Here is a 27512-nt window from a genome sequence, read left to right as displayed (position 1 = left end):
TGGTTGAGTAAGTGATTCATTGACACAGTTCTAAATTTCAGTTAAGCTGAAAATAATCAAGAATTTTGAGTGTTTTTATAAAATATTTGACTTTTTCATTATTTGTAATATTATGCCAGTGTATGGAACACGAAGTAACAAAAAGCCTTTACATAAAACTATGATAGATAGGTGTAATTAAATAGAAACATTTTTAAAAAAGATATTTTTATATCAAAGAACTAGAGTAGGTTGGTGTCAAAGAAGGTTAAAGAAAAGTAGATAAAAAATAACGATCTGTTGATATCCACCCTAAATGTGGGAGGAAATTTTATCCTAGATAAATAACATACCTTTCAAAGAATGTTGAATAGTAATATATATAGTTTAACAGGAGCTTTTATTACTTCAAGGTGTGCCAATACAATATGCAAAATGTGATTTAGAAATGCATATATTTTATGATTGTCACAATTATTTAGTCCAAAGTCATCCCTAAGTGAGCAGACTTATGATAAAAAAAGCATTCCAACCATGATTATCCTGTTTTCTTAGGTATTGTACACCTAAGATTGCATTATTTAATCTATCGCTCCTTTTTAGGACTATAAAGTGTATATAATTTGAGAGAGATTTAGCTGTTATTTCATTGATAAGAAATGAATGTTGTAGATCATATAGGCTATTATTTGTTAATTCACTATCATCATTTCTTTGGTTAGAATCCTATCTGTTGCGAATAAATAAGTTTCAGTAACTATCGTATCCCAAAAGTAAGGTTGGTGCTATGCACTAGGCAAACTAGACAATTGCTAGGGGTACTAAAATTGAGAATATCACAAATAACTTACACAAAATTTCTTATTTCCAATTAAAACGTCAAAGCTTAGTAATAAAGAGATCAGTTGAGGTCTCATTTGGAACAAAGTAGGATGGTGAATTTAGGTGGTAAGGGAGATGATTGAGAGGCCTGTGTAGTACTGTAACTTGTCACATGATTTGACATGAAATATTTCAAATTTCCACTGTGGGATTTAACATGGAGCCACATTGTTGTGATGTAAATTTCTTAACCATACAGGCACACCTGGTCCAGAAGAGGTAATAGAAGTCCTTGCAATGGACAATAACTATATTATTCTTCCTGCTCACCTCCAGTTACCTATCTTGTTTGATGACAAAAAAAAAAAAAAACCACATGAAGGGCCTGTTAATTTGTGATTTTAACTGTGCAACAAGAAATGGTGGTGGTTGAATGAAAAGAGTATGCATTTATTTTTAACTCATTGCCTGTTTTGTTGTAAAAAGTTTATATAGAATGTGATGCTTCCAAGAAAAGAAACTCAAGTCATCTCAGAAAGTTCTGTTCATAGTAGAGGATGTGTATTAAAAAAGAAGCAAGGATATTTCTGTGAAAATGGCAAGTGTTTTAATGTAGACACTTCCTTTTTACAATGCAGCATTTTGATTGTCATAACTGTGAGTGTGCCAAATGCAAGAATTTGCAGGCTGTTATGCATCGCTGCTTATATCATTAAGCTCCTGGCATTCAGATAGTCTACCTGTTAAACTTGTCTTTTCTCTTCTGACCTGATCTCTTTTACATGCTCCATAAAAAATCTATCTGGTCAGATCTGTGATGAGATTATCACTCAAAAATCCAGGACATGTTTACTCATAATGTCATTGTCTGGATTTTTGCTGATGTCACTACTCAGTCTTCCAAAATTTTGGTTATTGTCAAAAACAAATTTTTAATTGAAAACCAAAAGATTGGATGTTTGAATCAATGTGTAGACATGCAACAGCTGTTTTGATTCATGGGACTTTAGGTATTAATTATATAATCCAATACATTGATATATATATTTAACCATGATCTGTTGTCGTTTCACAGTATTAGGTTGTCAAGAAAGTTCTTGTGGAATTTTAAATTTTGGTTTTAAATGGTGCATTTTCAAATTAATTTTCGTTAAATTACCGTGATTTAATATATCATTTTAAAGCCCATTTTTCGCTCTATCTAATCATGTTACTCTTTTTCTTTTTGAATAACTAGGCCATTTTTTCTGGAACATTGAATACAACATGGACAAAGAGCAAATTCGCACAATCTTCTTATTCCAGTTCAAGCTAGCTGAAAAGCTGTTGAAACAACTCGTGATATCAACGATGTGTTTGGCTCAGGAACCACTAATGAATGTACAGCACAATGGTGTTTCAAGAAATTTCATAGCGGTGACGAGAGTCTTGACGATGATAAGTGTAGTGGTTGGCCATCGGATGCTAACAACGATCAACTAAGAGCCTTAGTTGAAGCCAATCCACGCACAACTGTTCAAGAGCTTGCTTCTGAATTAGACATAATGTATACGACAATTTCCAACCACTTGAAAGAGATTGGAAAAACAAAAATACTTGAGAAATGGGTGCTACATGAATTGAACAACGCCCCAAAAAAACGCCGTTTTGAAGTGTCGTCTTCCTTTCTTTTACGCAACAACCGGATTGTGACTCGTGCTGAAAAGTGGATTCTTTATGACAACTGGTGATGCTCAGCTCAGTGGTTGGATGCTGACAAAGCTCCACGGCACTTCTCAGAGTCAAAGTTGCATCAAAAGAAGGTCATGGTGACTCTTTGGTGGTCTGTGGCTGGTCTCATCCATCACAGCTTTTTGGATCCAGGCAAAACCATTACGGTGGAGAAGTACTGTCAACAAATGGATGAAATGCATAAGAAACTCTGACAATAACAGCCAGCATTGGTCAATAGAAAAGGACCAATTCTTCTCCACGACAATGCTCGGCTGCACGTCGCACAACTGACCCTGCAGAAGTTGAATGAATTGGGCTATGAAACTCTGCCTCATTCGCCATACTCACCAGACCTCTTGCCTACTGACTAGCACTTTTTCAAGCATCTCGGCAACTTCCTGCATGAGAAATGCTTCAAAAACCAAGACAATGCCAAACATGCCTTCAATGACTTCATTGCCACCAGAATGCAGGATTTTTATGCTACTGGCACAAATAAACTTGTTTCGCATTGACAAAAGTATGTTGATTCTGATGGTGTTTATTTCGATTAATAAAGTTTTGTTTGAGCCGAGATATGTGCATCTGAATTTAAAGGTTAAAAAGCACAAGAACTTTCTTGACAACCCAATACTAATCTAATCCTTCAGTTTTTAAGAGGTAATAATGTTCTATAAGTGTTACACATCCCTTTATTGACAAATAACCAACTGCAATCCTTAACCCTTTGAGCCCGTAACACTGGTTTACCAGTGGATGGCTTATTTTTCTGAATACTGTAGCACCGCTCTATCAGTGGAGTACTGGTGGAGTGCCAGGTATATGGTTAAATAAGGTTCAGGAGGTCAGTGCTCAAAGGGTTAAAACTTAAATATTTATTTAACTAACATATTTCAGCATTTAGTTAACTTTAAGAACAACACTGTGTATGTAGAATTCTACAAATGACTTCTAATTCAGGCATAAAGGGAGCAATTTTTGAGTGAAGGAGTTAGTCGTTTGCATTTGTCTCAGTACTTTATTTTATTAACTCTGAAAGAATGAAAGGCAAAAGTTGACTCCAGCTAGATTTGAACTCAGAATGTAAAGAGCGAAAACAAACACCACAAAGCATATTTTCAATGCTCAAATGATTCTGCCTATTCATTGAAAGAATATATTGACTGCAGGTTTATTTACAGAGCATTTTTCTGAGAGTTTTATATGAGGGTTGACTGAAAAGTTCATAGGCTGACCAAGATACTCTCATGGAATGTAACCAAATGAGGTTTATTTTTCAACATAGTCCCTCTTGTGGTTTACACACTTCTTCCATCATTTGGGCTTGATAACCTTTCATAATTGCCTCAGCACTTTTGATCAGGTGTCAGAAGATATGGTATCCAACGAGCAGAAACCCTTGTCATGTCAAGTTTAGTGTGCAGAATATTCTCAACCCTCTCACAGGATATGCTGATAGCATTGACTATTTGATTTAGAGCAAATTTCTTGTCATCCATTACCATGTGGTGAACACAATCAATATTTTCCTTGGTGGTGGCAGTTGCTGGTCACCCAGATCTTGGATCATTTTCAAGACTTTTCATTCCCCTCCTAAACACAGTTGTCTACTTTATTTGAACTATTGATAATACTAGAGCAATGTAGCAACCATGTCAGCATGAATGTCTTTGGAGTTTAAACCCTTTTTATGCAGGTACTTGGTAACACCACGGTGCCAAATTTTGTCCATTTTCAAGAGAAGTCACTACTTGTTACTTTTGAAGACTTCTTTGAACAATCAGATGTCAATTTACCTGGAAAGAAACAATGCAGTTATTAATAAGAAGAGCTGAAATTAATGCATGCAAGATTTCACAGCTCTAGCACCACTCCTTCATAGTCAGCCTATGAACTTTTCAGCCCATCTTTGTAGAGACCTCAATATTACAAAGGATGAGTTGATATATAATGTAAAATCACTTGGAACTCTATTTTACAATGATTATTTTCAAGAATGGTCAGAATCAATTATCTCTGAGAATAAACAAAAGCTGGAAGCGATAAATCTCCAGTAGTAGTCTGCAATTTTAGTTCTATTCTTCCTAAATGTTATAACTTCTTCTGTCAATCATATTTTGTTGAATCATTATTTCCTCTTTATCCATTTTGGGCTTTTTATAAAAATGTCTCTACTGTGAGCCTCTGGTACTCTTCCTCACTAACAAATATTGACTTTACTCCTAAAGTCAACATTATCTTTTATCATTTAATAGTTTCAACTAAAAGACAGTGCTCTAGAATGGTCACAATCCAATGACAGAAATAATAAAAAGAAAGAAAAGAAGGAGATATTGCACCTGAGTGGTTTTTGTTATCTTCTTCATGTAGACAGGAAATCCAAAATCCATCTAGATTGTTTGGTATCTATTTGGAGAATTCAAATGAACGAAGGCAAATATAAGAGAATGCATTGTAAAAATCATCATCATCATCATCAACAACAACATTTAACGTCCATTTTCCATGCTGGTATGGGTTGGATGGCTTGATAGGAACTGGCAAGGCCAGGAGCCACACCAAGTTTCATAGTCTGTTTTGGCTTGGTTTCTACAGCTTGATGCTCTTCCTAATGCCTACCGCCTTACAGAGTGTACGGGATACTTCTAACATGGCACCATCACCAGAGCTTTTTATCACCCAGGTAGATATAAGAGGTTAAGACGAAATTTTATTGGTGGGGAAGGGCAAAAACCCCAGTATTAGATTTACTATCATGGAATTTATGTCTTTGTCCTATTTTGCTGCAAGGTTGACTAAAACATATTTATTCACCAACAACTTTACATTGTCCAAATGCTTGCAAAAGAGTAAATATTACTAAATCCATCAAAGGGTCAAGTGGTAGTGTAAAACCAGGAGAAGCTAGTTCTTTACAATCATTTTCATATTATCACAACCTGAGAATTAACCCAAATCTATCTTATATGAGATGTTGCTGCTGTCACACCCCCACAAGTATGATAGACAGTATAAAAATGACTCGACCCAACTGATTAACAACTATGCACTCCCTGACTTGACAACTCACAGGTGTCCCATTTTGTCTATTTCTTCTACCACTGTCACAATGCCGCCCACTTCTCTGAACTATCAAGTTTCAAACCACAGCCTACTCTCCTGTTAGCAAACTTCTCTCCTACTATCATTCATACTCTAAGGTGAAAGCATGGCCAAAGCATAGGTGTGGCTGCGTGGCTAAAAAAAACCTGCTTTTTAACCCAGCAATGTAGTCTTGGGTTCTATTAAAATAGAAGACACTTTTGAGCAAGCGTCTTCTACTTTAGCTCTGGACCAATCACCAATCAAAACCTGAGTGGATTTGGTTGACAGAAACTGAGAGCAGCCTGTCTTACGCATGCATGCATTGGGTTTGGGTAAAAGAAAATACAAGAGGATCAGTTAATTATAATTTTATCCAACATATTCCCCTCTTAGATTCACACACTTATTGCAGCAGTCCTTCAGTTTTTTTAAATCCTGTAAAAGAAGTTGAAAGGTTGGGCCTCTGACCAGACCTTTTGCGATACCCTTAAAGCCAGGAACCTTTCAGCACCCCATTGTTTTATATATATATATATATACACACACACACACACACACACACACACACACACACACGCACACACACATGTATATGTATATGTGTATGTATATGTGTGTGTATAGCTTGTGCAGGAGGTCCTTAAGGTACCTTTGGTAATTATTGTTCCTTAGTGGGAGTCGCTTGAATTTAATGTTTCTGATGGTATCCTTTGGTGAATTGATTCACCAAAGGAATCTTCAAGACCAAGAAAACTCTTCCATCAAACAGCCACTTGGAAACATTTGAAAACGAAGTATGGGATACCATCAAAAACATTAAATTCAAGCGACACCCACTAAGGAACAATAATTACCAAAGGTACCTTAAGGACCTCCTGCGTAAGCTAAAATCACAGGACGGAATTATTGTCCACTCGGACAAAACTAGAAATTCTTACACTATGTGTCTGTATATATATATATATATATATATATATATATATATATATATATATATATATATATATATATATATATATATTGAGTGTGTGCATGTATGTATGTGTCTGTGTTTTTGTGTACCCTTGTCAAGATATCCCATGGTGGTTGTAAATGAATATCGTCATCATACAAGTGAAGTTGTTGGTTTCCAGTCTTCTGGGGAAACATGGAAACATGGAAACATGTCTAGCTAGCTACAGGGAAGATGTTATAAATATTATCTTGCTTGGAAACAGGTGAGAGCTGGTGACAGGAAGGACGTCCAGCTGTAGAAAATATGCCTCAACAAATTTTATCTGACTCATGTGAGGCTGGAAGACTGGATGCTAAATGATAATGATGATGACTATGACTGTCTCACTACAAAAAACTCTACACATTTTTTTCTATTCTTCCACCTTAACCTCTCTGGAATTCCCTCTTGGCCATGTTGACTTTGCAGCTATCAAAATTCAGAAGTTTAAATAAAAATATTAAATGTGCAGGCGTGCACATGCATGCCTGCACACACACACACACACACACACACACACACACACACACACACACACACACAAGAGATAGAGAAAAAGAGTGAGAAAAAGACAGAGATATAGGGTAAGATATATATACTGGTATCTCCTGCATTCCAAAAACTTTGATTAAAGAATTCCAAATGGTTGGAATTTGTAAAGCATTTCTACAAATTTCAGAATATAACTTTAATTCCACCTTGATGGAAACTCAAATAAATCTAAATAATTTTAAGAGCCAAATTTATGTTACATGTTTCAAAAATTAATTATTTATTTTAGAAATAGCATATATTTGACAAGAACTTTTTTACTTTTAATTCTCAATGGCTATGGACAAGTTTCTTGTCCAACATCGTCTTTGCGTGATTTCTAATTTTAAGAAATTGTACACTGAACACCTGTTTCACCAGTGCTTTGAAGTCACCAAAAATACAAATCTAACCCTTCATGTGCTTTGAGAGGAGCACTACAACATGTAAACTGCCTGAAAATCATCGATATGGCCAGGCAGGGTGTAATAAGGAGAATGCTAAATTCTGCATGGAAGAAACTGTGGACTGACTGCATATCCAAAAGAGACTTTGAGGGGTTTGAGTTTGAGACATCTGTAGTTGAGGAGATAGTATCTCTTGGCAAGTCAAGGTTTTTACAGCTGGATGCCCTTCCTAACACCAACCACTCAGCAGAGTGGGCTTGGTGCATTTTATGTGGCACAAACACAGGCAAGGTCAGTTTTGGCAAGGTTTTTACAGCTGGATGCCCTTCCAAACACCAACCACTTTACAGTGTGGACTGGGTGCTTTTAAGTGGTACCTTCACTGACAGGGTCACCAGGTACTTGCAAGACAAACAAAAAAATAACTTTCAAGAGGGGATGAGGCTTTGGAGGAGGTGATCTTGTGTCAGATGATGAGGGGGAAAAAGAGATAGATAGATAGATAGATAGATACACAGAGAGAGAGAGAGAGAGAGAGAGAAAGAGAGAGAGATCAGGAATGAAGACAGAAACAGGTGTGCTACTGCAAAGGAATTACGTGGTTACCCAACCTGAGGGAAGTGCAGAAGGAGAGAGAGAGTGGGAGACAGCAGGATAGAGGTGGTAGCAAAATGCTGGGCATACTCACAAGGGATGAGGATCAGAATATAAATGGAATGATTGAGTAAAGGAAGAGAGAGGTACAGATGGTGGCAAGTGCCAGGGCATACCCTTGAGGTTGAAAATTGATTTATAAAATGAGTAAATCGTAAGATGAGCTTGGTCATGGAATGAACTAAACTTTTACTGTGAAGTATCACTGTATTATTTTCATGCCCGAAAGTGATTGCATTATTTCTTTACCAGTCAAAATCCGTGAGAATTTTAATTTATCACAAGGAAATCAATGTGAAAACATGTGTCATGTTATGAAATTCCATATGTTAAAGCTTTAAGGACTGCAACTTTTCTGTAATGTGGGGTGTTGATGCCGGTGGATAAGTAGATAGGTAGGTAGGTAGGTAGGTTCGTAGATAAGTTGACAGATAGATAAATAGACAGATAGATAGAAAGATAGATAGATAGGTAGGCAGGTAGGTAGGTAGGTAGGTAGGTTCGTAGATAAGTTGACAGATAGATAAATAGACAGATAGATAGAAAGATAGATAGATAGGTAGGCAGGTAGGTAGGTAGGTAGGTAGGTAGGTAGATAGATAGACAGATAAATAAATAGATATATAGATAAAAATACTGATAGATAGACAGACAGATAGACAGACAGACAGATAGATAGATAGACAGACAGACAAATAGATAGGTAAATAGAGGGACAGAAAGACAGTTCTGAATTATATCAATTTACAACATAGACAAATCAAAGAAAGTCTCTTTTTTGATTTTGTTATTTTTTTTTTTTTATGAAGTGTTGCCTTGGTTTCTTCTGCCACTAATCAAGAGTGCTACTGTTGCAGTTGCAATTTTATATCCATTCATTCAATTAGAATCCTAAAAACGAATTTTACAGTCCGGTTATGTTGTTTTTAACTTCCGCTACTGCCACTGCCACAACCACTACTACCACCGCCACCAATACTGCCATCAACACCACCACCAACACTGCCACCACCATCGCCATCATACCACCACCGCCGCCGCCGCCGCCACCAAAACCGCCACCGCCACCACCACCACCAATTCAGAAAAAGAAAAGCTAGAGATTTTGTATTGATTTTTTTATTTTTTCCAAATCAAATCATTGTTTAGTCTTAAGTTTCACAGGCTATCTGGCTGTAGATTCATTAATATATTAAATATATTGTAGCCATGTAAAACGGATTTGCAGATGTCTGTAATTCTTCACCGTAGATAGAATCTCATGTAAACAAGCTGATAGAGAAATTATATCTTTGATGAAAACATATTTAAAAACTATCACTTCTGACTTAAGTTACACATATGAGACCAATGTAGTGAAATATTCACCTGATTCTTAAGCAACAGGCTTAGGAGGTAGTTTGATGAAACAGTAACAGAACATATTTTATTGGTATTATTCAAGCAGGAATTTACTCAATAAACTATGAGATGTTTGCACTTGTAGAAACCAAAGATTTTTGGTATTAGCATTCTTTCTTCATGAGGTATAGTTGCCAAATACAATTAGTATGTTCTATTAAGCTGTTGTTTATGCAACTACCAGCATTGCCATTAGAACACAAACTTGTGATATAATGTAAAGCCATCTGATGAAATAAGGCTTTGCAATTTGCATCTGTCTATAGATTCACCAGCATCTTCAGTTATAATGTATGTTCTTGTTTATAAATGGTTACAAACTTAAGGGAATTTAGTGGTGTAAGAAATATAGTGGAAAGTAAGAAATATAGAGAAAATTAATTTGAAATCTTTTATCATTTACTTGTTTCAGTCATTGGACTGTGGCCATACTGGGGCACTACCTTGAAGGGGTTTTAGTTGAACAAATCAACTCTAATGCTTTTTTTTTTTAAAAAGTCTGGTACTTATTCTATCAATCCCTTTTGTCAAACTATTAACTTATGGGGATATAAAACAAACCAGTAACCAATATCAGTTGTCAAGTGGTTGCTGGGTGTCAGATACAAACACAAAGACACAAAGGCACAAAGGCACACACAAACACATGCATGCACACACACATGCACGCATGTACAGACGCAAACACACACACACACACACACACACTCGCACACACACAATAGCCTTCTTTCAGTTTCTATTCACTCACAAGGCTTTTGTTGCCTGGGCCTGTTGTTGAAGACACTTGCCCAAGGTGTCACACAGTGGGTCAGAAACTGAAACCATGTGGTTGGGAAGCAAACTCCGTACCACACAGCCTATCAGTGTTTTCTTTTTTTTCTTCTGCTTTCCCATAATTTTAAGCCAAAAGAATTGCAAATTTGTTTGAAATGGATACATCATCATCATCATCATCATCGTTTAACGTCCGCTTTCCATGCTAGCATGGGTTGGACGATTTGACTGAGGACTGGTGAAACCGGATGGCAATACCAGGCTCCAGTCTGATTTGGCAGAGTTTCTACAGCTGGATGCCCTTCCTAACGCCAACCACTCAGAGAGTGTAGTGGGTGCTTTTACGTGTCACCCGCACGAAAACGGCCACGCTCGAAATGGTGTCTTTTATGTGCCACCCGCACAAGCCAGTCCAGGGGCATTTATATATTTAACATAAAGTTCTTTTCTACTCTAGGAACAAGGCCTGAAATTTTGGGGGAGGCACCCAGTCGATTAGATCGACCCAGTACACAACTGGTACTAAATTTAGTAGTCCGGCAAAGTGAAAGTGAACCTCAATAGTGCAGGCGGCATGAAAAAAACACCCTGTCCATGCTGTAAAGTGGTTGGCATTAGGGAAGGTATCCAGTCATAAATTTATGCCAAAGCAGACATTTGAGCTATCTTTGGACACATGCAATCCTGTCAAATCATCCAGCCCATGCCAGCATGGAACATGGACATTAAATGATGATGATGATAATAATAATGATAACTGATGATGATAATAATAATGATAACTGATGATGATACATTTATATATGAAAGAATAATCTCATTCGTATAATGATGATGGCCATTTACAGGCATCATGTGATGTACTAAAGTACACACAAACACATATATGCATACATACATACATACATACATACATACATACATGTATGTATGCACATATAGGCACATACACACACAGATGCACACAGACAGACACACACTCACACACACACATACATACACACACACACACACACACACACATACATACATACACATACATCAATACATATATATATATGTACATATATATATATATATATATATATATATACATACACACACACACATATATATATATATATATATATATATATATATATATATATATATATATATATATATATATATATATATATATATATATATTAAATGCAACTATGCATATTTGTACATATGTCAGTATATGTTTATGTATTTGTTTACGCTCAAGTATAAATATATACACACTGCTCCTGTGCATACATGTACAGACGTCAATATATGTTTATTGTTTATATATGAGCTTAAATATACATATCTACTGTGTTACTAACGCCTACCTACATCTAACATAGTTTAGGACTAACTCCCATCATGCTTAGAATTATTTGCACTTATCTATTTGTGAGCTGAAGAATAATTGAAAATCAATTTAGTGGTGAAATTCTGTGTGATAACCTTCCAATCATCACTGACCAATCATGCAAATTTTCTTAATTTCAGGTGCAGAAGATATACCTATATAACTAACCCCTACTAGAACCCTGCTGGGCCCAAAATCTCAGGCCTGGTATCATCAGCACAATGAAAGATAGATTAGGAGATATTGCGAAGGTACTAGGATGGAGGCAAATGGATGTGTACTGTGTGCAAGTGGTGAGATAGAGAGAAGCTTCGCTTAGGCTCATTATAGACAAAAAGCAAAAGTGAAAATTCTTCTGGGTGAGTTACAGTGCTAATAGAGTGGGTATATAAATAGTAGTCAGAGTGTGTGATAGAATAATTGAGTCTATAATATTTATTTCTGCATGTACACCACATAGAGAGTTGGAAGATGAACAGAAGTACTGCTTTTATGAAACCTTTCTCCTGTGCTTCCAGACTACCATGATAATGAATAAATGCATGCTCATTATCGCAGATGTCAATTTGAATAGCCATTTTGGGCAATATTATAATGGCAATGGATATTAGTTTGAAGAATGTGAAAGGGGCAAAGCTCTTGGTGTTCTGTGAGAAAACTTAACTTCAGGAAACCAGCCAGTTACTTGATCACCTACTAATCAGGCAATAACATAAGTCAAGTAGACTTCATACGCACCAGGAAATAAGACAGCAGATAGGTGTGAATGCTAAATCTTTTCCCTGGTAAAGAATGTATCAGCCAACATTGACTGGTAACATTAGAGTAAGAACTTGATGGATTCTGAGACACAAAATAATCTGGATAAGGAAGATATGGAAGCTGAAACCTCAAGTAGTAATAGACTGAGAGAATAACTAGTTACACATGTGACAAAAGGGAGGATGACTAGGAGTTTATATGAGACAACTATCTGAGGGTTAAAGACCAAATCTGTGGCTGGTGCAAGGTTCCAGCTAGGAAAAAGGTACTATAGATATAAAAGCTAAGAGATAAGCCAAGAGAGACTTCGAAAGTGAGCAGTAAAACACAATACCCTATAGCAAGAAAACAGTCAAGATATCAGGTATGCTTATCAAGGGAGAAGTAGAGAGTAAGAAGTTTGCACAGTTTTATGATATGAAGATTCACTTTGCAAGACATTGTATTAGCAAGAACTGAGATGTCATTGAGGAGAAATTTCTACAGATACTTTACAGAGTATGCTGGGTGCATTTTATTATGATACCTGTACTAGAAGTTGTCATGCCTTCAGTAAGACATAAAGAAGCCTCACAGTACTACAGTTGTCTCTGCTCAATTCACCAACTGTTTTAAAGAATGTATTGGATGTATTTTAGTGTGGCACCAGAACAAGTAAGGTTGTCTTTCAAAGCAAAAAAGACCCCAGGACTGTAAGCTGAACTTGAATGAAATGGTGAGAGAAGCAATAGTATAAATGGAGGAAAAGAGTTATTGGGTGGGAATGTAGTAGAAAGGGGGGATAACTGAAGAGACAGTGGTGAGAGAGAGAGAGAGGGAGAGAGAGAGAGAGAGAGAGAGAGAGAGAGAGAGAGAGAGAGAGAGAGAGAGAAATTCATAGAGTTAAAGAAAAGGGTGATAGTAAGAGAAGATTGATATATATATCAATCATGAATAATTTGAAGTAGAGGGGTGATGGCTAGTAGAAGAATAACAATAGAGACAAAAATCCCTCACTTTATGAGTATTGTCATGAGAGAGAGAGAGAGAGTACTAAAGAGAGATGATAAGGATGGCAGGAGGGATTAAGTTGGGAAATATTCAATGCTATTCCATGTTATATTGGTGGATAGTAAGGTGAATATAGAGTATGAGCAGGGAGAAGCTGAGTGCTAGAAAGATGAGAGAATTTCAAAGATGCGAGGGGTAGTGAGGAAAGGCTGTGTGAAGGAAAGGTGAGAGGTTTTGTAGAGGTGGAGTGTGACAGAGGACTGCAACAGAGTCCTTAAATGATTGGGTATTATAAAGGTAATGTAGAATTGGGACATTTCCTCTGTACACCAAAAGCTCATAATTGGCCATCATGTGGCTTTGCAATGAGAGGGCTGATCTATGACTGACTGCTACTGGGACACATGTTGTAGTCCAAACAAATCCAGTTGGATAATATGGGCGACACTGCCTGATGCAGAAAGATCTGAAACACCTAACAACACCAGGTAACATCACTGATCATGCATCTCAACACATATGGGAGATGTATCATGCATATACATATGAGAGACACACACATATGCACACAAATACACACACACGCTTACACACACTTATTTACATACATATGTATGTATATATGTATGTATGCATGCATGTATTTGTATGTATAATGACAATCAACATGAGGAAACATATGTATGCTACATAAAACTTAGAAATACATATGATTACTGTGTTTATTTATATTATACATATATGCGCAGGAGTGGCTGTGTGGTAAGTAGCTTGCTTACCAGCCACAAGGTTCTGGGTTAAGTCCTACTGCATGGCACCTTGAGCAAGTGTCTTCTACTATAGCCTCGGGCCAACCAAAGCCTTGTGAGTGGATTTGGTAGACAGAAACTGAAAGAAGCCTGTTGTGTATATGTGTGTGTGTATGTGTGTGTGTGTGTTTGCGTTTGTGTGTCTGTTTGTCTCTCCACCATCGCTTGACAACCAATGTTGTTGTGTTTATGTCCCCATTCCTTAGCAGTTCAGCGAAAGAGACTGATAGAATAAGTATTAAGCTTACAAAGAATAAGTTCTGGGGGTCAATTTTTTTTCGACTAAAGGGGATACTCCAGCATGGCCACAGTCAAATGACTGAAACAAAATAAAAGAATAAAAGAATAAACGAATACATATATAAGCATATGTATACAGACATATATCTGTATATATGCATCTATATATGTATATATATATGTTATGTGTGTGTGTGTGTACATACATGTGTGTGTATATATATATGTATGTATATCTATATATAGACACACACACACATACACACACACACACACACACGCGCACACACACACACACACACACACGCACACACACACACACACACACACACACACACACACACACACACACACACAAAGTTTCTTTTAATGTGCATTCCAGGTTAACACCCAGGTCACAATTTTCCCATACAATGTCATATATAAATTTTATCGATAGAAATAAATTTTATAGGTGGGTGTTGTCATTGTCACAAAGTACAAAAGAGGCAACACATGGTTTCTTCTTTCAGATGTTCCAGTTTCAGATCTAGAACTTAGAAATGTAGTGAGGGGGTGGGACTTTGAACTAAAAAAAATTAACAAGAATTTAACATAAAATTTTGGAAGTTTGAAATTCAGTGCCATATTTTCATTTCTTTGTTTTCATTATATATGAGTATTGAGAGAGAAAGAGGGCATAAAAGAAATTATATGCAGTGTGCAAGAGAGGAGACAGCACTGGTTTGGTCATGTGATACAAATGGATTGGTCATGTGATGCAAATGGTTTGGTCATGTGATGCAAATGGAACAGCTGCATAAAGAAGTACCAATCACTTAAAATGGTTGATATTAGGAAGGGCATCGAGCTATAGAAACCAAACCAAACCAAACCAAAACAGATTATAAAACCTTTTGCAAACCCTGGTCTTGCCAGTCCATGTCAAGCTATTGAACCCATGTCATCATGGAAAATGGATGTGAAATGTTGATGATGATGATGATATGTCTAAGTCCTCCAAACACAAATTTTAGACAATTTTACCAAATGTTAAATATATAACTGTCAAATAGTAATTTAATTCTGATACTCTGACTAACACACTAAACTATCCTTAGGCATACACAATGGACTCTACAGTCATAGATGACTGATGAGGGTTCCATCATTTCTCATTGTGTAATCCATACAGATGATTTCTTTATAGTGATCAAACTGACATTACCTGTACAGGTGCAAGGTGTATCACATGTTAGATATTGAAGCGATCACAAAGCAACGTGAAATTAAGTGTTCTGCTCAAAAATACAATACACCATTCAGTCCAGGAATTAAAATCACAATCACATGATTGAGAGTGCAACACCCTAACCACAGGGCCATAATCCTCACAAATACATACATACATGCATACATACATACATACATACATACATACATACGTACGTACGTATGTACGTACATACATGCATGCCTACACAAGCATACATATACATACATACCTACACATGTACACAAACACACAAACACATTTTTCTTTGCCTTGCAAGTATTTGGTGACCCTGTCAGTGCAGGTGCCACTTAAAAGCACCCAGTCAACATTATAAAATGGTTGGTTTTTGGAAGGGCAATCAGCCATAAAATCCCTGCCAAAACTGACCTTGCCTGTGTTTGTGCCCCACAAAATGCTCCAAGCCTACTCTTCTGAGTAGTTGATGTTAGGAAGGGCATCCAGCTGTAAAAATTCTACCAAAACAGTCGCAGAAGTCTGGTGCTGGCTTCTGCCTGGCCGGCTCTTGTCTAACCATCTCACTCATGCCAGCATGGAAGGTGGACATTAAATGATGGTAATGATGATGATGATGATGATGAAGGAGACATTAATACATCTAACTTAGTAAGCCAATATACTATTGTATCATCATCATCATCGTTTAACGTCCGCTTTCCATGCTAGCATGGGTTGGACGATTTGACTGAGGACTGGTGAAACCGGATGGCAACACCAGGCTCCAGTCTGATTTGGCAGAGTTTCTACAGCTGGATGCCCTTCCTAACGCCAACCACTCAGAGAGTGTAGTGGGTGCTTTTACGTGTCACCCGCACGAAAACGGTCACGCTCGAAATGGTGTCTTTTATGTGCCACCCGCACAAGCCAGTCCAGGGGCACTGGCAACGATCTCGCTCGAAAATCCTACGGGAGCCAGTCAGGCGGTACTGGCAATGGCCACGCTCAAAATGGTGCATCTCATGTGCCACCCGCACAAGAACCAGTCCAGGGGCACTGGCAACGATCTTACTTGGCTTGCAGGGTCTTCTCACACACAGCACATTTCCAAAGGTCTCGGTCAGTAGTCATCGCCTCGGTCAGGCCCAATGTACGAAGGTCTTGCCTCACCACCTCAGCCCAGGTCTTCCTGGGCCTACCTCTTCCACGGGTTCCCTCAACTGTTAGGGTGTGGCACTTTTTCACGCAGCTATCCTCCTCCATTCTCACCACATGTCCATACCAGCGCAATCGTCTCTCTTGCACGCCACAACTGATGCTTCTAATGTTCAGCTTTTCTCTCAAGATACTTACACTCTGACGGGTATTCAGAGTGTAAGTATCTTGAAACATATTATTAAGGTGACAAGCTAGCAAGGTTGTTAGCACACTGAACAGAATGCTCAGTGGTAGTTTGTCTGTCTTTACATTCTGAGTTCAAATCCCATTATGGTTGACTTTGTCTTTCATCCATTTCTGAAGTTGATGAGACAAGTATCAGTCAGGTACTTGTTTCAAGATAATTGACTAGTCTTTCCCAAAATGTTTCAGACTTTGTGCTTTTAATGAAAAGGATATTAAATATATTATAATAAATTATTATATATTGCAAATATATTATTGTAGAAGTTAATTATTTTTTCATTATTAGGATTATTGTGCTGGAGAGGCTGTCATCAGGTGGTACATCTAATGATGTGATATTAAACAATATCTATATGGAAGTAATGCAAAAGTTGTCGAATCTAATAATAATAAATACATGAAAATATTGGGAAAGATGTGTCTGTAATGAGTTTTGGTTTCCCACTAAAAGCTAATTTGCGTTATTAAAACATTTAATGCCTTTGAGAAAGATATATATTTTCTAATTTCCTATATCTGAAATACTGTGTTGTGTTTTTTTCCCTACTTAAATAGCAAACAAACTATATATTAAATCTGATGCCAAATAAAGCCAGAAGAAGCATTTAAAATACTTCTTTAGTGAGATAGTATGTGAGGGTTACCTTCTTGACATGAAACTTAAAGTAATGGAATATTAGTTTATTTTAATTATTATATTATACAAAATGATATTTGTTCTGCAATATATATTGAACTTTAGATTTAGTTAGTAAATATTTGTGTAATGATGATGATGGTGATGATGATGATGATGATGATGATGATGATGATGATAATAATAATAATAATAATAATAATAATAAGGCCAGTAAGTTTGGGGAAGGGACTAAGTCGATTACATCAACCCCAGTGTTTAATTTTATTGATCCTCAAAAGGATGAAAGGCAAAGTCGACTACAGTGGAATTTGAACTCAGAATGTGAAGATGGGTGAAATACCACTAAGCATTTTGCCTGGCGTGCTAATGATTCTGCCAGCTTGCTGCCCTAATAATAATAAGAAGAAGAATAATTCTTTCTACTATTGGCACAAGGCCTGAAATTTGGGGGAAGGAGTCAGTCGATTAGATTGACTCCAGTATACAACTGGTACTTAATTTAGCAATCCTGAAAGGATGAAAGGCAAAGTCAACCTTGGCAGAATTTGAACTCAGAATGTAAAAACAGATGAAATACCACTAAGCATTTCACCTGGCTTGTTAATGATTCTGCCAGCTCGCTGCCTTAAGAAGAATAAGAATAACAATACCCATTTGATACCAGGATCATAAAGAAAGAGGAAGAAAAACAAAAAAAATACAATCCCTTAAAATTTGAAATAGAAAGAATTTGGAGCATTTGAACAGTAAGGTCATGCATATGACTGGTGCTTTGGGAACAGTAAGTAAATATATACAGAGAAATGGTTGAAGGAGATTGAAATAGAAATGCTTGGTAAAGTCCTACAGAAAGTTTATCTCTTAGGGACAGCAAGGATTATCAGGAGGGTTTCTAAGCACTTGAAAAACTACTGAAAACTTGTAGATGCCTAAGGTTACAAGTAGTAACCCACAACCCACATAAATTCTACCAGGAATAAGACCGAACCTGAACCAAACCAAAATAATGAAAATAAAAACAACAACAACAACAACAACAACAGCAACAACAATAATAATAATACTAATAATAATAACCCAGGTGACAACAGGATCAATGTGCATGCCCCAGTGACAATAGGATCAATGTGCATGCACTGGTGACAACAGGGTAAATGTGAGAAAGAACATGTATGATTATTGACATAGCATGCCGCGGTGACAATAGGATCAATGTGGGAAAGAACATGTATAATTATCGACATAGCATACCCTGGTGACAACAGGATCAATGTGAAAGCAGAAAAAAATAAACAACTATGATGATTTAAAGTGGGAAATATGAAGGTTGTGGTCAATGAAGAGAGTAGTTGTGATATCAGTAGTAATTGGCACACTTGGAAGTATCAACACTCAACTACCAACATGGCTGGAAAAGATTGGTGCAAGTGTGAAGGTAGAACACCTACAAAAATCAGCATTGCTTGGAACTGCAAGAATTCTTCGAGGGCTCTTGAAGCATGACCTGTAAACAAGTGTCACCTTTGTCTACTGGCTGTGGACAGCTGACACTTTCCATCATACCCAGCAAAATAATCTGTGAGTTTTCATATAATAATAATAATAATGATTTCTTTTATAATAATAATAATAATAATAATAATAATAATAATAATAATAATAATAATAATAATAATAATAATAATAAGAGACTTTCATTTCAGCTAATGATGTTGATATTACAGATCTCAACCACCTGTACTATGCATCCGCAAGAATCTCAACGATTCTATGTGGTGAAAAGATTAGAAAAAGACAACACTCCCACAAAAAGCCTTCTTGGCAAGAACGCATTCAACACCAAATTAAGCTGCTTAGATCTGACATAGAATGTTTGAAAAACCTTAAATTTGACAAGAGTATCAAACCTACAAAGACCCAAAAACTAAAGAAAAAATATAACATGAAAACCATAGTTGACATTGATGCCACCATAGAAACCATCAAGCAAAAGGTATGTGCTAAAGCTGCCCGCATAGCAAGGTATGAAAAGCGTGTTAAATTCTTCCGAGATAATAACATGTTCAAAAATAACCCCAAAAATTTCTACAGGAAGATAGGGAAAACACCAGTAACAATAAAGTCTGTCCCATCAAAAGAAGAAGTGCAAGAATTTTGGAATAAAATCTGGGCAGAAGATAAAACACACAATGAAAAGGCCCCTTGGATTGATAGAATAGCTACAGACCTAGACTCCTTAGAGGAGCAAAAGTGGGAGGGGGTCAGGGTAGAAGATATAAGATCTGCTCTCAGGAGGTCAAGCAAATGGAAGTCTCCAGGAAAGGATAAAATTCCTAACTTCTGGTTGAATGCCTTCCCAGAAAGCCATGAACTGCTAACAAAACTTTACAACGATGTTTTGCAAAATCCTAGTTTGATGCCCTCTTGGCTAGTTAATGGTTTAACATTCCTGCTTCCAAAAAATGAGGAAACAAACGAACCAAAAAATTATCGCCCCATAACCTGCTTAACAACAATGTATAAGACGCTAACATCTGTCCTAACCGAGTACACCTATAGTTTTTTAATAGAAAGTAGCATATTCCCTAATGAGCAAAAGGGATGTAAACGTGGATCTTATGGTTGTAAAGATCAGCTACTCATCAATAAGATGATCTTAGAAGATTGTCACAAGCGACACAAAAACTTGTCAATAGCCTGGATAGACTATAAAAAGGCCTTTGATAGCCTACCACATAGCTGGATTAGGAAATGTCTGGAAATGTATAAAATAGCTCCTACTCTGCGAAACTTTTTATCTGTAAGTATGAGATCATGGAGAACCACACTGATGTTGAACAATGACAATGAATCTCTAAATGCTGGAGATGTAAGAATTTCATGTGGCATTTTCCAGGGTGACTCACTATCACCACTCCTCTTCTGTCTAGCCCTAATACCGCTCTCAAAATTGCTCAATGATGCACAGTATGGTTATAAAATATTTGATAAAAATATAAATCATCTCATTTACATGGATGATTTAAAGCTCTTTGCAAAAAATGACCAACAACTCAAAGGCCTACTAGCGATTGTTAAACAATTCAGTGATGACATCAGGATGCAATTTGGCCTTGATAAATGTGCAAAAGCTATCTTTATCAAAGGAAAAATGACAAATACATCTAATGTGAACCTTGACCAGCAAAATGTCATAAAAGAGTTAGAACCAGCAGAGAGCTACAAATACCTAGGGGTAATTGAAGGGGACAATATCAAGCACTCAGTGATGAGGGAAAGGATCAGAAGAGAATGTTATCGCAGGGTGAGAGCAATACTGAAGACAGAGCTGAACGCGAGAAACAGGATCGAAGCGATCAATGCTCTAGCCATACCAGTCGTGACTTACAGTTTCAACATCGTTAACTGGTCAATTACTGAAATATGTAATGTTGACAGAAAAATACGAAAACTGTTGACAATGCATAGAATGCACCACCCTAAGGCAGATATAGAACGTCTTTATCTGCCAAGAAAAGAGGGAGGTCGAGGACTACTACAGCTGGCATTATCAATGAAGGTAGCCACAATTGGCCTAGACACCTATATGAAAAACTCTGAGGACTGGATGCTAAAACTTGTCTTAAAATATGAAAGCAAGAAAGCATCTTACTCAGTAACAAAACAGGCAAAGGAATATCTAAGTGAATTCCAATTGCAACAAATTCAAGAATTAGACGAACTAGAAACACCTACAGAAAAAGCTAAGTGCTAAAATTGCTGCCTTAGCTATTATGACTGAAAAATGGCATGGAAAACCTCTCAATGGCAAATACCCAAAGAGAGCGAATAATGCAGATATTGACAAAGCCCTTACCCACCAATGGTTAATGGCCTCTGGATTGAAATCAGAAACAGAGGGGTTTATCATAGCAGCCCAAGATCAATGCCTACCTACAAAGAACTACCAGGCCAACATATTAAAGAACGGCAGCTCCCCATTATGTCGTATATGCCAACAACAAAATGAGACCATCGATCATGTTGTCTCCATGTGCAGTCTGCTTGCGCCTACAGAGTATCTCAACAGGCATGATAGAGCTGCACAATATATTCACTGGGTAATATGCAAAAACCTGGACTTGCCCCATGATAAAAACTGGTGGGAACACAAACCACCCCCAGTACTTGAAAATGATCACATTGCACTCCTCTGGAACTTCACCATTCAAACTGACAGAAAGATAGACGCAAATAGGCCAGACATCATACTGAAAGACTTCAGACAAAAATCATGCCTCCTCATTGATATGACTGTCCCAATTGATATAAACGTATCTGTCAAGACCTACCAAAAACTGAGCAAATATAAAGATCTTGAAATAGAAATTAGCAAAATGTGGAATCTGAAGACGAAAACAATACCTATTGTCATAGGTGCCCTGGGAATGACAGCGAAACGGGCTGATTACTACCTAGCTCAGATACCAGGAAACCCCAAAATGGCTGAAGTCCAAAAGATAGTGCTCATGGGAACTGCCCATATCCTACGTAAAATACTGTCTATGTGATCTCAAATTTTAAAGCAAACATAATTTTCTTATGGTTTCTTAAACATTCACTTGAACAAAACTGTACAAATCCAAATATATGGTACCCTAGGCATAACACCTACATGAACTTCTAACTTGTTGTCTCTTGAGGTCTCTGGGTGAGACTTGGATCCAACTTGTACAAATGCAAAACAAAAGTCAAACATAAAATAATAATAATAATAATAATAATAATAATAATAATAATAATAATAATAATAATAATAAGAAGAAGAAGAAGAAGAAGAAGAAGAAGGAATATATTCACAGACACGACAGAGCTGGGACCTATATACACTGGAAGCTAAGCCAACACTATGGAATAACAACAGAAAAAAGATGGTATAAACACACACCAGAAAAAGTCACAGAAAACGAGAAAGCAACCATACTCTAGGATATGCCAATACACACAGATAGAGAAATTAAGGCAAATAGACCAGATATAGTTGTCAAAGATCATGAAGAAAAAAAATGCTTTCTAATTGATGTATCAATACCAGCAGATAACAACGTTTCCCTAAAAGAAATAGAAAAACTTTCAAAATACAAAGACTTGGAAATAGAGGTAACTTGAATGTGGAATCTAAAAACAGAAACAATTCCTATCATAGTAGGTGCCTTAGGTATAATAAAAAAATATTCAGACAAATACATGACAAAAGCACCAGGACTTACAAATATATATAACATACAGAAAATTGCACTACTGGGCACTGCACACATCCTACGCAAAACACTTTCAATACAGTAACCATAAGAGCATCACAGCAAACCGCAGCACATACCCAAGGCACACAGAGCTGCGCTCGGTAGTGAAGTGAAAGCACGTTATAAAAATAAAACTACTGAACAAAAATAATAATAATAATAATAATAACAACAACAACAACAACAATGATTTCAAATTTTGGCACAAACTAGCAATTTCGCTTGATTGGTACTCATTTTATCGACTCTGAAAGGCAAAATGTACCTTGATGGAATTTGAACTCAGAACCTGAAGGCAGTCAAAATGCTGCTAATAATTCTGCCAGCTTATTGTCTTAATTGGTAGTAGTAGTAATAATAACAATAATAATAATGAGATTGAAATAGAATGCCTGGTAGTGATCCTACAGAAAGTTTGTCTCTTAGGGATGCAAGGATTATCGCGAGGGTTTTAAGCACTTAAAAGACTGCTGAAAACTTATGGATACCTAATCACAGGTAGTAACCCACTACTCTCATAAATCCTACCAGGAATAAGACCGAACCTGAGTCAAACTATGATAATAATAATAAACCATAAGAACACCACAGCACATACCCAAAGCACACAGAGCTGCGCTCGGTAGTGAAGTGAAAGCACGTTATAAAAATAAAACTACTGAACAATGATAATAATAATAATAGAAGGTTTCATATTTGCTGACCAAAGCTTATTAACCCAGAACTACCAAGCCAATGTGATAAAAAATGGAGCTGACCCAAAATGCCGATTCTGTAACGATGAGATTGAAACTATAGACCACCTAATCTCAGGGTGTAGAGTCTTAGCACCTGTAGAATATAAAGCAAGACATGACAGAGTTGGCCAGTATTTACACTGGACAATATGTCAGTATTATAAAATCAAAACCACTGACAAATGGTATAAACACCATCCTGAAGCTGTGACTGAGGGAGAAAATGTATCAATTCTCTGGGACTTCCCCGTACATACCGACAAGACTATAAAAGCTAATAAACTGGATATTATTATAAAAGATCAGACAAAGAAGATGTGTTTATTAATTGACATGAGTATTCTCTGCGATCATAATATAGCGGCGAAAGAATTTGACAAGATCAGTAAATATAAAGATTTGCTAATAGAAATTTTAAAAATGTGGCACCTCAAGGCGACTACCGTACCAGTGATTGTAGGATCTCTAGGAATGATAAAAAAAGGTACTGAAACCTATTTGAAAATGATACCAGGCTTACCATCCCTACAGGAAGTGCAAAAAATTGTGTTAACTGGAACGACTCATGTATTGAGAAGAGCATTATCGTTGTGAAAATAACATCCAATAATAATGACCAAAGACACCCAAATACTGACAGACCTACCATTGCCTCTCCTGATTTAGAAATTAACAATCAGAAAGACCAACAAGATCCAAATAGTGACAAACCTATCACTGATGCAAAAAACATCAAACAAAAAGCAAAGAAGGCTTGCATGAATAATATCGAAGACAACTGGAAAGGTAAACTTCTGCATGGAAAATATCCTAACTGCCTGTCCAAGCCAGATATTGATCAAAATCTAACATACCAATGGCCACAAGGGACAGGTCTGATAGGGGAAACAGAAGGTTTTGTTATTGCAGTGCAAGATCAGAGCTTACCTACCAGAAACTACCATGCAAACATCCTTAAAAATGGATCTGACCCCTCGTGCAGAATTTGCGGAAAATTCACAGAGACAGTTGATCATGTTGTTTCTGGCTGCACCATCTTTGCTGAAAAGGAGTACCTCATAAGACATGACAGACTATGGCAGTACATCCACTGGAATGCTTGTAAATACTACAAAATTAAATCCTATGATAAGTGGTACAGACACCATCCAGAGGATGTAGTAAATGGCAAGGGCGTCACCATCCTTTGGAACTTCCCAATACAAACAGACAGTAAAATTGACTCCAATCGATCAGACATTATAATCAAGGATTACAACAGAGGAACTTGTCTGTTAATAGATATTGTTACGAACGCCCGCACGCGAAGCACCTCCTTAACGAAGAGAGAACTCGCGCGCGCGCGAACGTCGAACGCTCGGTGAGTCAGTACTTCGCCACAGCCACCAATAAGCACCGGCCGGAGCACGCAGCGAAGAACAACACAGGCAAAAGGAGGGGAGGAAGAAACAACACGGCAACCATATGTTGGGTAGCGGAGACTAACCCTTTCTTTTTACATGATCAAAACATCATCAATACATTACATAACAATTCAATATCATATAATGGCGCATGCAACATAATCAAGGGCTTGCAATCATTACATAAACAAGAGTTCGTACATTGAGTCCTTTAAAAGTTCTTTCTTTTCTTTCTTTTCTTTTCAGTTACACCACATGTAAAAGTTCTTTCTTTTCTTTCTCTTTTAAGTTAACATCACAGTTAACAGTTCTTTTTCTTTATACATCATAACGACAAATACATTTTCTTGGAAGAATATTTAGACAAACCTTTGCTGTAATAACTTTGTTTCTTTCACAAACACCGTACGGTCCAAGAAGTAAACAACTGACTACGACTATCTCTTTTGGCGGCCACAACAGTTCCACCTCTCTGAGACTCTATGCATTTCTGCCGACTATAGGTGCTCACTCTCTCTCAGACTTATCATTGTTCATCTTCACTTCATCCAACTCGACTGCTACCAACTCCTCGGGCAAACTGCTGTCCCCAACTACTTCGGCTAACTGCTGCCATTCGACTGACCCTAAATCCTCGGCCGACCGCTTCGCGCCAATTCCTGTTCTCGTATTTCTCACAAATACCGTAGCCTAATAGTGGTACCTTACCCCCTCCCAAAGCTGGGTCAGTTCAGTACGATTCCCATCCTGCTTTTTTGAACTTTCGCTGACCGGAAAGGGGCAGCAATCACTCCTATGCTAAAAATAGCTGTGGTTGCTGACAAGACAAAGGAAATGCCATTGTCCCCAACAACCAGAATACGGTTTCAAAACCCAGCTCGGGAGATAGGGATATAACACTAATTTGTATTTCGGTGGTCGCATCAATATGTTAAAGCAATCCATAATAAATATTAAAAAAAAACACTACTTTCAGGGACAATAGTGGTTTATTGAAGCGGAAACATAAGTAGCCTGGATCTTATCTACTTCATTTCGTAACTTTTGTATATATATATATATATTTGTGTGTGGGCGTGTGTCAGTTAAAATTTATAGAGGGTTGTTCTAAATCAGTGAATAGTACTGGTTAATGTGCATTGATCTGTATATTAACATTGTCCTGTGTATGAACGTATTCTTTTCAGTAAGAATCTCAATATATATCATGTTATGCTGAATGGGAACCTTTAGTGCACGCCTTACAATGATTCAACCTTCTTTATGCTGAAACAGGTCATAGTTCCTCTGCAATTTCTGTCAGGATGTTGTTTAGATTAATGGTCCTCAAGTTTACTGCTTAAGGGTCATATGCATCGTTTTAAGTAAATAAATGTGGCTTTCATATAAAATTTTCAAAACTGAAATTCATGAAATCTAGACTTTTTGACCAACACTTGCATTAAATTTTAAGGCTATCTGTAACTAATATAAGTGGATAGTACAAAGCTTGTTTAGAAAGTTTAATCTCAAGTATCTCATTAAAACTTTAATTTTATTTTATAAAATAGAACTTGTGTTATTAATCTAAATCCTTATGGTAATGAATGACAAAAATTAAGGCCATAAGCTCTCTAAAAATGTAACATGTTTGTGTATGTTGTATGTATATATATGAGTACATGCTACTAATAATATACATGCTGACATGCGAACATAGGGCCACACAAACTTTGATACTGAGAATGTTTTAGACATCAGCCTTTCAACATCTGACCACACAGCTATAGCATAAAAAATGGCTTTAAAAGCTGCCTTCTTTAATGCCAATAGGGATTTTAAAAATTTGTTTCCACACTAACTGTTAAAGATGTTACCTTTGCTTTTTAGATAATTACTTTCCCAATAAGAGGACAGGTATTTTTTGTCCCCTGTAATTATATTTGTGCTGTGGTTGTTGCTCCAAATGGCACTTTAAAGTTTACTCCTTATTAAGCTGCCAACATTATTTTTTGTTGATATGTAACTGACATTAACATTGTTTGCTTGAAAGTTAGACATGTTTTTAATGAGGGCTTATAAATTCGTAACAAAAGCTAATTGCTCATTTTGCTGAAGAAAAAGTTCAACTGGATGATAATGATACACTTTCAATGTTTGTTTCATTGCAATTTTGAAAATCAGCATTAACTTCATCCTTAGATTTGGTGAAGGTTCATTGTGGGTTGCTCTTAACCGTTTCTTGCAGGCTTCAGAAAATGACTGTTTTTGCTTATCTTCAAAACTAAGTAATCAAGAAAAGTATTGAGT

The 27512-nt window shown here is 36.8% G+C and overlaps 1 long non-coding RNA gene across 1 annotated transcript; it reads right to left on the bottom strand.

The window, feature by feature from the left end:
• Positions 1 to 3529: 3529 nt before the first annotated feature.
• Positions 3530 to 26267, bottom strand: LOC149135993 (uncharacterized). The gene is made up of 3 exons (XR_016241430.1): positions 25593 to 26267; positions 4854 to 4920; positions 3530 to 4310 (listed from the first exon to the last, which is right to left on the bottom strand). It is a non-coding gene; the product is annotated as an uncharacterized LOC149135993 (long non-coding RNA).
• Positions 26268 to 27512: the final 1245 nt, after the last annotated feature.

Source organism: Octopus bimaculoides, chromosome 4, assembly GCF_046866305.1.
Source record: "Octopus bimaculoides isolate indiv1 chromosome 4, ASM4686630v1, whole genome shotgun sequence".
Taxonomy (NCBI): domain Eukaryota; kingdom Metazoa; phylum Mollusca; class Cephalopoda; order Octopoda; family Octopodidae; genus Octopus; species Octopus bimaculoides.
Note: the sequence above shows the minus strand (reverse complement) of the source record. Positions and strands in the feature narration are given on the sequence as shown.